The sequence below is a fragment of the Pempheris klunzingeri genome, chromosome 12 (genome assembly GCF_042242105.1).
Source record: "Pempheris klunzingeri isolate RE-2024b chromosome 12, fPemKlu1.hap1, whole genome shotgun sequence".
NCBI classification, from domain to species: domain Eukaryota; kingdom Metazoa; phylum Chordata; class Actinopteri; order Acropomatiformes; family Pempheridae; genus Pempheris; species Pempheris klunzingeri.
This window is the reverse complement of record NC_092023.1, coordinates 19,909,084-19,923,094: the sequence shown is the minus strand read 5'-3', so window position 1 is coordinate 19,923,094 and position 14,011 is coordinate 19,909,084.

Genomic DNA, 14,011 nt, shown 5'->3' with positions numbered 1-14,011 from the left:
TGAGGTGAGCCAGGCTACTGACGGGTCCGAGAATTACCAGGAATCATTCAAATGTTAACCTATATTTGTGTCATGTTCTCGGCGAGATAAGCTTCCTTCTATGACCAATGGTTCGCAATTTGCTTAGAGTGCTTTGGGCATTACATTATTATTAGAATGATTAGCATGCAAATCTTGTATAGCCCCTGGCACTGGCACAGGCACATCTACCCTTAAATTGCTCTTTCACACTCATTCACATTAGCTTTCTTTTGGTTGCATCTCATTGCAAAGCCAATAATCTACATAAATTATAGCCTGTATTTTGTGTGCCATATAAATGTAGAATAAAGAGTGAGACCTATAACACCAATGTATATATAAAAAGGTCAACAGCCAGGTTCATGTAGGCTGAACACTGTCCATGGAGGGGAGAGTGTTTCTGGAAGAAAAAGTTTTCAAGTAATCCAGCAGTTTTGTTTGGCTGGGAATTATTCAACTGGTACTGGTTCAATACTGATACCGAACTTCTTTGCCAAAGCCATAACAATACTTTTTAAAGTATTCAACAAAATACAGTATAAAATTGGCCGGATTATTATTTAAAACAGATAAAACCAACTGTCCAGCTACACGATCAATGTAAAAAAAATCAAATATTCTCCCAGCTTCCCTTTTGCTGCTTTTCTCTGCTTTTGTTATGAATGAAAAAATAAGCAAAACTAATTTAAAATTGAATGTCTTTGAGTTTTGGACTGTTTGTCCGACAAGATATCTGAAGGCTTTATTTTGGCCTCTGGGAACTTTTGATTTCTTTTACATTTTATAGGCTAGACGATTGAAGGATTGATTGATAATTGACAGGTTTACCAATAATGAAGATAAGCTGCAGCCCTAAAATCAGAAACGGTCTGACCAAAGTATAAGAAAACAAGACCACAGATGGGACCGGGCACTTCGCCTTGACCTTCTTGTATCCTAAGATGAGACATTTACGCAGTTCAGCTTTGCAAAATGCCGTGCATATTAAACTGGGCTGATAAGGCTTATGCTATATTGAATGTCATCTGGTACATGTTAAATCTCTATCTCATCCTCTAAAATATACAACCAATAACTGGTATCACTCACTCAGCATTATCGCGACTTTAATTACTTGTGTGACAAGTTGATGAGCACGGCGGCATCTGAAGGTAAATGAGAGCCACAAAGTCCTGTTAATACTAAACAATTTGCCCATTACAGGTCTGAATCATTTCCTTATTGATTACTAGACTTTGTGGTCTATTTCACACTTGAATTAATGTCTCTCAGCTTTCCCACCATCCATCTCTGTGTCCCCCTCCCTCTCTCTCCGTGCATCTCTCTCTCTCTCTCTCTCTGGCATGTGCTCCAGTTCATTATTTCCGTCATTTCTTGGTAATTTGGAGTTGGCTGTTTAAAACTTAGAGCCTCTTATTAAGTTTTGGCCATGGTGGATAAGAGGCAGGACTGTAAGAGCACAGAGATAAACTAATCATCTTAAAACCCTAATTATTAGTATCTTACTGTGACAGACTGTTTTTGCGAGCCAGCCAAATTGAGCCTCAAATGAGGAAAGGCATATCTGTGGAAGTGGTAATAATTTTAAGTCATCTCGATCTGGCTTGGTGTGGCAGAATTCATTAGTGCAGATTAGCACTGTGTGTACAAAGTAAATGAGATATCTAATAGCAAACGTGGAGGTCCGGGGACTCTTAATTTCCTCCCCAATATGAGGGATGATGTTAAGAGGTGATTATATATGTTTTAACATTGTGACTTCTGCTATGTAGATTTGTCTGCTCCTCTACCAAGCGGTTACACTAAACAGTGTCGCTAAACCGTTGACCTCTCACCTCCTTCTGTACTCCAGCTGTAAAAAGGTGACAAGAATGAACCCAAAATCAGATTAAACTGCGTCAGTCTGATGCGCAGGCAAGCAGATTTTTTTATTTTTTTTTACAAGGACATGAAGGAAGTTAATTATGTGTGTAAGGAGAAGGTTGGGGAAAAAATAATAAGATTACAAAGAATAATTTGCTGATATAATTACACCAAAATTGGGTACACACAATTGTAAAATACATGTATTGCTTGACCTGGGTTAGCCAGTGAAATAAATCCTCCTTCTATAGCCTTTGTTAATTTGTTTTTATCATCTCCAAGTGGTGTTTGTGCAGGCAGTTCAATTTGCATGTGTAATTCCACTGTGCAAATTGACAACAAGTAGATAATTCGAGGAAATAGGCTGGTTGCAGGCCCCTGCTATCTTCCCAAGCCTATTCATTTTGAGGAACCGCTGAGGCATGAAACTCATACATCAACTATTTCCTGACAACGCTTAGGCTTATTGTCCCCTAAAATGTCATTACAGCCATTATTTATGAAGCTAATTCATTTATTAAACCATATTTACTCTGACAGAATTTGTCACATTTTATCCATATCCCGAGCATTACTTTTGAACAATGTCTTTCAATGAGTATGTGTGAACACGTACGGCCTCACAAAGTTTTGAATCAACCCTATTTGTCACTCATAATAGTTGGAAAATTGCACAAAAAAAAAACGCCAATAGTTTTCCATTTTATCTGCTATATTCATGGAAACTTTTCATGGCTGAAGCCTGTACTGTGTGTCACAGACATCCACTTAAAATAGCGGTAATAACCTGCATCTTTTTTTATGATTTTGTCCTCAGAGAGCGCAGTTAACATGAACGTAATCAGATGGATTGCAGCTATTTTAGTAGCACTGATAAATCCCCCCTCTGACAGCCTCCTTCTCAAATGAGTGTGTATTAGTCACTTTTAACGCATTGCAGTCAGACATTTGAAGCTAAAGAGTTCTCGCGTCGAGCCTCCTGGCCTGTTGCTGCTGACTTATGGATCTGTCAGTTTAGCGCAGCACACTTCGTGACAGTGTGGATAATTTGCAATTGTGAGTGATGAAGTAACACATGGGGGGGTCATACATTTTAATGTTACATGTTCTCTCTGGATTATTCCAGTCATACCATTCTCCTGCATCTCCCTCTTTGGACTTACCTGTCACCCAAAAGCACTTATCACAGCAGTGGCGATGAGTTGTGTTTGAACTGTTTTACAATATTGATTTGGAGGCATGACATTTTAATTAATACTGGGTGTTAGCTGTCATATAGGCAGCCAGCCTCATTGGTTAGAATATAAGACAGGCGAGGTGGGGGCAGTGAAGATAAGACTAAAGCACTTACTGTGAAAAGGCTGTAAAAAGGGATCAATGTGGAGGGAGAGAGACAGTCATGGGTTGAATTTAAGGTGGAAAAAAAGTAATATCTGTGCTCACTGTATTTCTGTCAAGGTCTATTCTCTGCCCGATAACACAAATCATTGAGACACAGCGTGCTTTCTGTCTTCCACAGGTTGCAGGGTACATCGTGTTGTTGGGAATCTGTGTTGCCAGCATGCTGAGAGACAACCAGGGGGGAAATTAGGTAACTTTGTAGCACTCCATTGAACAGCAATAAGCTTTTAGGGCTTAGCGAGCATAAACACATTAAACTGATGAGATTCATCAGCACTCTTGTGTCAAATCTATTGTGCCCACAGGCAGAGCTCAGCAGCAGCAAACTGCAGAGCAAGAGAAGGGTTGGAGACAAACCAGTTCTGTGTCCTCTGGATGTTTCCTGGTTTACCCAGACTGAGTCAGGTGATCTCTCAGCCAAAAGATGAACCCCAGAGTTCATTATTGATATTAACCTTTGGAAATATTAACTGCCTGGAAATAGCAAGAGCTTCAGTACAAGGTCAAAACATTGGCTCCAAAAATTCAATGATTATTTTCAATGATTGAGTTGTTGCTCATTTTTCTGCTAATTCAATTAAAGACTGAACCGTATTTAACATGAAATTTGATCCCAAAGTGGTGAATTTGCTCACTTAAAAATGAGAATCAGGATACAGATACAGACATACAGCTAAACAAATATAAGCAAACATAAACATGTAGCAATTATATACAGCTAAGAGCTGGAAAGCAAATTGTCTACAGAGTTGCCGCTTCCTCCATATGGCACTGGTGCTGTTGCTACTGCACAATGTGTACATTACACTGTACACGATATAGATATACAGCAACATGCATGCACAGAACTTGCTTTAACTGCAAATATTAGCCATTTTTACATGAATAATTGACTAAAACCATGAATCAAGCCACAGTTTTAGAATCAAAAGCTTTCAAGTTGATCAACGTATCAATTCATTGACTAATAATTTCGGCGCAATAGATGTTTTTTGTGTTAAATGTACATGCAGCAGATTAAGCTTATTGTGGTCGTAACTGAATGTGTCTGAACAGCATAATGCCAACTGGAGCACAGGAGCACATGTGGTGTTTGTTCATTTGCAGTTAGTTCACCATATTTGATGTTTAATTGGTGTAATCTCAGAGCTGCCAAGCTGGAGGACTTTACCCTGATGAAGTGATACATTTAAATTGAAATATTTCTTCTCAAAGGTAAGAAGGCCCTTCAACTCCATTTCACCATTTATCTGTTGTCTGTTCCTGTCCAAATCACTATAGCCTCTTGCCTTTTGGATAGTTTCACAGGAGGCAACCAGATCGGCATGAAATTAGCTCCGTCTGAATCTTTATGTGGTCCAATCAGATGAGTTGAGATTTAATCTCGACTGGCCTGCCCTACCAGAGTCCAACCCCTCAGATGAAATGGACTACATATTCATACGTTCACTTGCATGGTTGATTATAACAGCATAGATGGAAGGTACAACCTTTCTTCTGTTTATCTTCGTTCCAATTTTCCTGTGTGAGAACGAAGTTTGAATATTGAATATGATCTCTCCTGCCTGATTGAGCCAAAACCAAAGGACACAGTGACATGACGGGCCTTTCACCAGTCCAAGTTAAACTAAGAACAAGTACCATTTGCTTTTACACGACTACTCCATGTATTTTTTTATCCCGCCCCATGGCTGATTGTGTAAGTTTTCTATAATTTCCAGCAGTCTCACTCTCACATAATTTTCACTGCAGACATTGTTGTCTTTTGTAGCTAAATAGTGTATGTGCTCTCATAGCCATTCATTACCATGCCTGACATAAGATAATGCTTTGGTATAATGGGAAATATTACCTGATGAATTAATTATGATGATAGCATCTAGGGTAGGAGGCTTAAATGTCATCTTAAATTACACGCAGACATTAGAAAACTTTCTACTTGTCTCATTTACATAAAAGGAGCACAAGTATTCATAAATACAAAGGCTTCCTTAGGAAAGAGGCAAGTGCAGTGTCTGGGAAGCCTGATCAATTTATTGTAGAAATTAAAACTCACACAGTAATGAGAAGAGAAAAAAAAGGTAAAATGCCCCAGTTCATCTCTCTCTCTCTCTCTCTCTCTCTCTCTCTATATATATATATATATGTATATGTATATGTATATGTATATGTATACACCAAAGGCCCAAAGGTTACACCTTATCAATTTAAAACCAAATTTGTTTGTACAATGAAGCTGCAATTTTCCCATTATTTTTATTTGAATGTCAGAAGAAGCGACAATCGTTATAGTTCAGCATTTTTAATTGACTTATTGGACAAAATGCCAATTTAAAAACAGGAAATTAAAGTGGTCAGTTCCCTGATAAGAAATGCTCAGTTGTACTGCATCACTGATGTAATTGTTTTGTTTCACTTTGTGCATTATGAGCACCTCGACTAATAATTTAACATGAGGTTAAAAGTGGTTTGTTAGGGGAGATCTTTAACTAAAGCCTTTTTATAGCCATGACAATGTTCTGATTAAAATATAACTATTAATCGTCATAATAATAATGTGTAATTGGCTTTTGTGGCCGTGGCACTTTTACCAAAACTTTCTCCACCAATTGATTTCTTGTAAATTCATAATGCTCGTTTTCAAATGTCTCCCCAAGCGCTTCATTATCATTGACAGAATTGTTCGTACTGTATGCCATGTATTTATTTGCAGTGCATCGAAAAACAAATCTATTTTCCTCTTTCACACAAGAGCCCACAGCTAATTAAGCTCATGTGCACCTACAGTAAGTTCACAGGTAAGCTCTCCATCATGGCATCATGGCACAGGAGGAGGAAAAAAAGCCCCCATATTGTGAAAATCTCCTTCTCCTTAAAGAAAGAGAGGGGGAGAGAAAGTGGGAGAAGGAATGCCTTGCCTTCCTCATTACACTGCTGTCATTTACTCTTCATCCCCCGTACTCTTTAGTGGCATTAAGACGGGATGTAAATTTGACAGTTAACGCTGTTAGAAAATGGCTAGTTCAAGAAGGGCAGGAATTAGAGATGGGCATTAGACGCTGATAAGCTCCTTTCCTCTGCCGCGGCGGCTGCTTAACATTCATGGGAAAGTCATCATCAAACAACGTTATCACAGCTCTGTTGACGGCTGAGGAACATCATCACTATGATAATTTTTTTTATAGCTGTGAGCCAAAAAAGCACTCTTTTATTTCAGCGGTTTGTTAATGAGATAGGAGCTTGTTGGTATGGGCAAATGCAAACTTGCCACTCTCCAGCGTTTGTTTGAGTCCCCCATCCTCCCCCACACGCCTGCCGCTGCACCCCCTCCACACTGTTTAATGTTGCAGGGAGGGGGGGGGGAGCATTTTTATGTACTCCTTTCGAAGTGCTCTGTGTACATTGCTGAAGGAGGGCCTTTATGTGTACCTTTGCAGATCAGTCGCTCAAAGAGAGGAAAACACGGTTATATCAACAAACGCTCTCTCCTAACAGCCCTGTAGCTGGCACCTGTCACTCACCTGGGATTTAGTCATAGATCTGAATGGAGGGAGAATGTTGATGGTTATTGAAGCTGCGTAAACTCCCACCAGCAATAGCATGTGATCAACTCTGCTTTTAATGATGAAAAGGCTACTTAAACTGTCGGATCTTGCAGTCGTCTGTGATTATGGCTATAAATAATTTGCATTGTTTCCTCTTATTTATTCATTATGCTCCTAATAGCTCGCTTTAGGGGTTTCTCAAACTCAGTTACCACTGGAGTCAGCTCACATATGTGCTAGCTGCCAAGGCTAAGCAGCTTTCCTATGGATAGGGATGCAAACTGTGGACAGTAGATACCAAAATCTGATTTTGGCTTTATCATTGTTTGTGTTTGTGGAGTGGGTTAAGGGAGACTTAATCTTTGGAAATCCTTACCAGGGGAGATGACAAATCATCTCTAACTTGCTCTAATTACTTCTAAAAACTTTTTGTTTGCATTACAGTTGGTGAGCAAAGGTAGTTGCATGATATGTAATGAAGTCATTATATTTCAAGTCTCATAATGATAACTTATATAACTTAAGATAACTTATCTCTCTCTCTCTCTCTCTCTCTCTCTCTCTCTCTCTCTATATATATATATATATGTATGTATATGTGTATATATATATGTGTGTGTGTGTATGTATATGTATATGTATATATATATATATATATATATATATATATATATATATATATATATATATATATATATATATATATATATATATATATATATATATATATATACAAAGGATCTGTTGATGTACTGAGTTGAGTAACAATTTTGCCATTCAGCAAATTGATCTGATTTAAAAAAAAAAATCTACAACTTTTCAAGACTGTCAATTTCAGTATTCTTAGATTGTTGCATTAGTACAATTTAATGATTCACTTTGGGAATCATACTTTATTTTGACGGTGTTGGCAAAGCACAGTAGTAAGAAGGCTCAGAACTCTCACCTGCACTCCACCTCTGGTCGTCTCCCAGTGGGGAAGCAGTTTTCTGGCCTTCTTATAGGTTATGATGGTCAGGTTTAAAGGAGTATTTTGAGTATTTTGAAATTGGTGCTACATGACCAGAGAAAACTGGCTGTGGTGTTCTCTTTGCTTTAACGGTAGAAAACTAACAACAACCAGAATGCACTATGCTGCCTCTTCCTCCTCCGTGATTCCTCTGCAATGTATTGTCTGATTCCAGCAGTAAACTATTAAAGGCCTTTTCTTACGGCGGGCATTTAAGAAATGTAAAATACAAAAAAATACAATCTGTACTTTTAACAACCGAAAGCCCAAATACGTCATCAAGCGGGTAAATGAGCAGGGATCTGTGGGTGCAAGCATTTTGGATACAAAGCCAGTTTAAGACAGACAAAGTCCCCCTTTAAGGATCCAGTACAAGATCCAGTAAATGTAGACAATCCTCATCTCTGACTTGGCGTTAGAGCTTCAACTGTCAGTGTTTCATCCTTGTTAACTAATGAGACCCCTCTGTGTTTGTGGTGCTCCTTGTTCACACATAGTGAATCTTGCATTACAGTTGAGATTTTTAAAACATTTCTGGCACACAGCACAAAACATGTCAAAACCAAGTAGTGGAGCACACAGCAGCAATCTGGCTGTCTCCACGATGCAGTGAAGCTCTTGGTAATCATTATGGCAGATGTAAAACCAGCAAAAGTCAACACTTTCTAGCATAGAATTATAGTAGACACAGAATCATGCATAACATTTCAGCGTGTCATTTAAAATCCTGTGCGCTCAGGTACTGTAGTGTGTAGGAGTGTTTATCACAGCTTTTTGACTCAGAATTCATAATGATAATTGCCTGGTACTTATAGGAATCCAGCTACATGAATGGACATAAAAAAAGGAAAACAGTAAAAACATTGTTAGATGATTTATGCATGGAAAACCAGAGTTTGTTTTAAGTTTGTTTAAAAAATTTTTTTGCATTACTGCTTTTGCTAATATGTTTTTTTAGTATAACTATGTAGTACAGTATGAAGATACTCCATAGAAAGTAATTCTAGAAAAAAATCCATTTGACTGTTGCTGTTGCTTGAGACTTTGTTTATGAATCAATTGGACCGGAGACATTTTTTCCGCCGTTCGATATTTTCATTGAGCGACTGAAACGGGAAGTGACAAAGTCGCAGTGTATCTTTGCGTTAGTCAGCTTGTCGTACAAGTTCGGTGTTGTTTCATTCCTCTGAAAAATGAGTACAATGCAAATTAATTGCAGATGTGCTGCAATCCTTTTAGATCCACAGTAATTGTGCCTTTTGAGTCGATTCCAGAGTATTACCTCCACTTTGTAGTGGTCTCTGAATCCTTTGTCATGTTAGTTCAATAGTACTCTGTACTGTAAACCAGCATTGCTCTTTGTGTAGTTATTTAGTACCACTTTGAGAACGTGGAAACAGGATAGAGCTTGATCTTGTGCTTTTGGGCACAGAGTTCCTTAGCAGGGTTGGGAACCCTGAAAAGCATGGGAACAGATTTCATCATTTAATGAGACGGGATTCGTTTCTTTGAAAATCCTTTTTTCAGTCTTGATAGACGACTACACATTCAATTAACCCACCAGTGACTTCATAGGTTTAAGTGTTTGTTACTGTTAAAGTATTCATTGCCACCTTACTCTGATGACTGACCAAAATCCTGAAATGCTGCCAACAAAGGAAGTCTAGGAGAAACGTTAAAAGCTGTTTTGGAGTCTTTGGCTCACCGGCTTGTAAACTCCTCATAACCAAGCCACAGTTTGGTTTTCCTTATTTATGATAATGAAATGTAATTCCGCCCTTCATTGACATGCACTGCTCTTATACTTGAGTAAATTATTCTCCTTTTACCATTGCTTCCATATTTTGAAACCATTACTTAATCACATTGTCAAAATCCCCATTTCCTCTCATCAATCCTACGTTGAGCTTTATTTGTGATCCCCTCTTTCTTTTGCCCTCGCCCATTTTATTCACTCCATTTCTCTCGTTCAATTTCGCTCCACATTGGTGTTTATTTTTTTTGAGGATGACTGGATTACTCCTACTGAAATAGCTGTTACTCAGATTTTAGGTCATCTACCAAATCCATTAGGGGGAAATATACAAATAACCCCACTTTTCTCTGCCATGCACAGTGGTCTGCTGTTTCTCATCTTGCGGCTGCCGAGGCTTACGCTGCTATTATTAGTAGGTAATCTGCAACAGTTTTGTCTCGTAGTATATTTATTGTTGTTGTGTTATGAGAAATAAACACTTCATGTGGATGGAGGCCATAGTATAAATGTCTACCAATAGTTACTATAGCTTCACCCCTTGCTCTGATATATACTAAACATTAATGTATTACATTATTATCAATAACAGAGAGGCAGTGCGAGAGCCGGCTGTAGCAGTTTTCCTAATTCATAATGTGTTAATTTATAATTAGCGGTTTTAATGAAACTGATACTGCAATATTAGTTATTAGGTGTACAGTTTCAACAGAAACAAATCCGCTCATTCAGTACAATAAAAGTGGCCACATGAAAGAAATAAAGTGAAAAAGTAAAGAGCATTGAAGCTAACGAAGTGTATTACACACTTATTAAAGTAATTTTCACTTTGCCTCCCAGACCTGGCCAAAAACACTTTCAAATTCTCATTGTACTCCAAGGTAGGCTATTTCCCTGTTAACTTTGAAGTAAGCTCAAAAACGTATAGGTAGACAGGGGTGGCATCAAATAATCAGCAACTTCAAAAAGCATGCTGCCACTTAGCACTCCTAAAGCTAATGTCCCCAAGACATTCAGAATGGAAATTATTCAAACTCATTTAGTGGCAGCAAATTGGTCTAAGTTCAATCAGAAAACAGACTGACACTGAACAAGAAGTGCAGCCTAATTATACTTGTTTGTCAAATGAAAATTTCATTTGGGCAGAAATGAAACCTTCGAGCAACTTCTTTTAAGGTGAGCTCCTAGTTGTATTATCAGCTAAATGCAGTAAAATCCATAATCATATGATGATAATGAAAATGGAGCCAATGTTAACATTCAGGCATTCAATGCCCCGGGCACATGGCGATAAAAATTAAGTACCATAGTCCTCTGCCAGGCACGCTGACACCCGGGCTGGTCTTTAGCCTCTTAGATGCGTTTTTGCATTTTAAAAACTTTATCAAAGCACTGTTGCAATGTGGAAAATGTCAACGTGAAATGCACTGAAGGCAAATTGGAATTTCATTAATAGTAAAATTATTGCTTTTGACTGATGTATTACTATGCTTGTTAAGAGCTGGAGAGTGGAACGCTCGTCTGTCTGGTCGGCAGTCTTGCCTCTTCTTGTCCCATGCCATTTGCTGAAAGTTAGAGATCTACTTTCCAACTGAAAAATATGAAGTTGTTAAAGTTGTTGAGGAAGTAAAGAATATTTGGTTGAAGACATGCATTTATAGGGTGATACACTATGAGCACTAAGTCTCCTGACTTGGATACATGTGAAGACACTGAGGTTATTAAAGAGAACAAGAGAAGGGATGAACAGGATAACAAAGGCTTTATTGTGTTAGATAACATCGACAGTGATATCTGGGTAGTTTCATACTTGCTGCGTCTCTTCCTGCTTCAACATGGAGCTGATGTTCATGTAATGAGTGACCAGCACAATGTGGATTTGTGCTGCAGAGCAGTGAGTTGTCTTCTCATTGTTAAACGTGGTGACATCTAATCTTAACTATAGAGATCGGGGCCCTAGAGGTCCCCACTGTGGAATGTTATCACAGGTAAATAGACCTAACCCGGTGTGAAGGCACCAGTTCACTGAGACCTGTCCTCATTCATGATGCCGTGGTGTTTATTGATTTACCTTGTAATCCTCTCAGTGTCAATGGCGTCAATGATGGAGGAGAAAATGGGAACGGCGTGTCAGATGGAGGACATTTTCTGACAGCTAAACGGGACGACAGATTAGCTTTAATGGGATACTGGTATTCATGTTCTCCTGTGGGGTTTGGATATGCGAGTCTAAAAATGGACTAAAATTATTTGCTTGACAAGTGTTTTTAAAATGTTGATAAACCAGCTAGTCACTGTACACATTCGATTTACATTTAATGCCTCTGAATGTAGTAATTTTACATTTTTTCATGACCCTATCCTGCATTTTGTAGAACAAAAGCCAGGAAACATCTCAGTGAGAAGGGAAAAAATAAGGCAAAAATGGGAATTAGCATAAAGAAGTGTCAGTATTCTGTGGTAGAAACTGACTGCCTCAAAAATATTTTATGGATATCATATATGTATATTGGTGATACAACAAGACAGAGTTAGCTTACTAGTTTTGAAATTAGGTTAACTATATATTTTTTAGTTTCTCTCTCTGAAGTGTTTAGGCTAACCAAGACAATTAGCATACAGGCTAATGTGTTCAGGTTGAAACAGCTTTCTTTAGGAATTTAAGAAATGTTTTTTGCTAAATGTCTGGCATGGGAAATGCTTAATATTTCTTTACTGGCTAAATAAGCTTGTGTTTTAACTGTGGCAAGTTTTCATGATACAGGAAGTGCAGTTCATGAATTGATTCCCACTACTTCAGTCTGGTTTTCACATCTGCTTGGTCTTACTATGCCTTTGTTTCATGTTGGCTTTGGTTTATCTGTCATATATTCCATCGTAGAGTCACAGGGTAGAAAGATAACAAATGAAACAAATTGTTATTCTGTTAAGTCTACCACAGCCTCATACATTATTGCAACACAAAAATCTAAGACCTCCTTTAGTTGGCTTTACAGATTAGCCTTGTTATAAAAATGACTCAAGACTTTGTCTTGTCAAATGAAATAGATATTGAATGTCCTGTATCTTATGTGCCCTTTTCATCCTAAATATTATTGCAGTGCTTTGATATTGAAGACACAGTAAAGGACCTGTGATTCTGTGACTTTATTGTAGCAGCTAATCATATTATTGTATTACTATAGAATGCCTTGACAGGATCAACTTACAGTGAGCTCTACCTTGTGAATTTTAAAATGTACTTTTCATATCAGATTTTAAATGATTGATATAGTATTATTGGTAGCAAACAAAATTTGACCATGCTCTCTAGATAAACATATTGAAAACGCTGCCTCACCGAGGGTCATAGCTCAGCTCATAGCAGTCAGCAAAGCCCATAGCAGCACCTTCCTCAATAACGTCTACATTTAAACAGCACTGACAAGTTAGATCGCTACCTGGTATTCAGCTGAAGGCTTTCTGTATTTTAAATCACACAATGTTGTCACTCTTTTTATCTAGTTTAATGACACTATTAATTGGATTTGTAATGATGTTTTAAGCAAACTTATTTCAACAGACATCTTTCAGGCAATGGCCTTCATGATAACGATGAATAGTGCATGCCTGGCATACAGCAGATGTGGATGAGGCGCCAAAGTACTTCATAGTATTTGTAGTGGAGCTCTGACCTCTTGTGCCTTATTGTGGAAGTGCAAAATCCTCATGCTACACTGGCAGCGGGGGTAATAACAAGCTCAGTAATGCAATATCTTTGTAAGTATGCACTTTAATTTTAAAAATTAAAGCTTCTTGGAGGCCCCTTTCACAGTTCCTCCATATGTAATACTTTATGAACCCCTCAGGTGACTTCCAGAATATAAATAGTCCCTGTAGGAACGGGTTGGATTATATTTTGAAAAGCCCAAAGAAATTTTCCACAAGGATCCATGTATGGGCTGTTCACACTGGAACTGTGAAGGAACCTTTATCAGTTTCTGAAAGGACACATACCAGTGCAGGCTGACCCGGGCTACTGTACCAACGCGTAATAGAACACATTTGGAGTCAGCTTCATCATCAAGTCTGCATTTAATTAACGCACTGTGTGTGTAGTGGTGCCCTGTAGTTCTATTGTTTCACCTGGTTCATGACCTTCGCTGTCTGACATCCCAGACTCTGTCTCGTCATTCTTGTCACCCTCCTCTACACGCAGTCAAAGCTGAAATGCCACGAAAAATTCCCCAATACTTAAACAGTGCTGCTTTAACGTCTGTCATATGTAACGATGCAGCAGGATAAGTGACCTTTTACCACATTCTTCCTCTCGATGCTACTGTTGCTAACTTGGACAATCAGTCCCACCTGGCACAGTGCCAACTAGCAAAACAATGGGAGTCTGTCACTGATAGTCTCTCAGAGGCAGCAGATAACTTT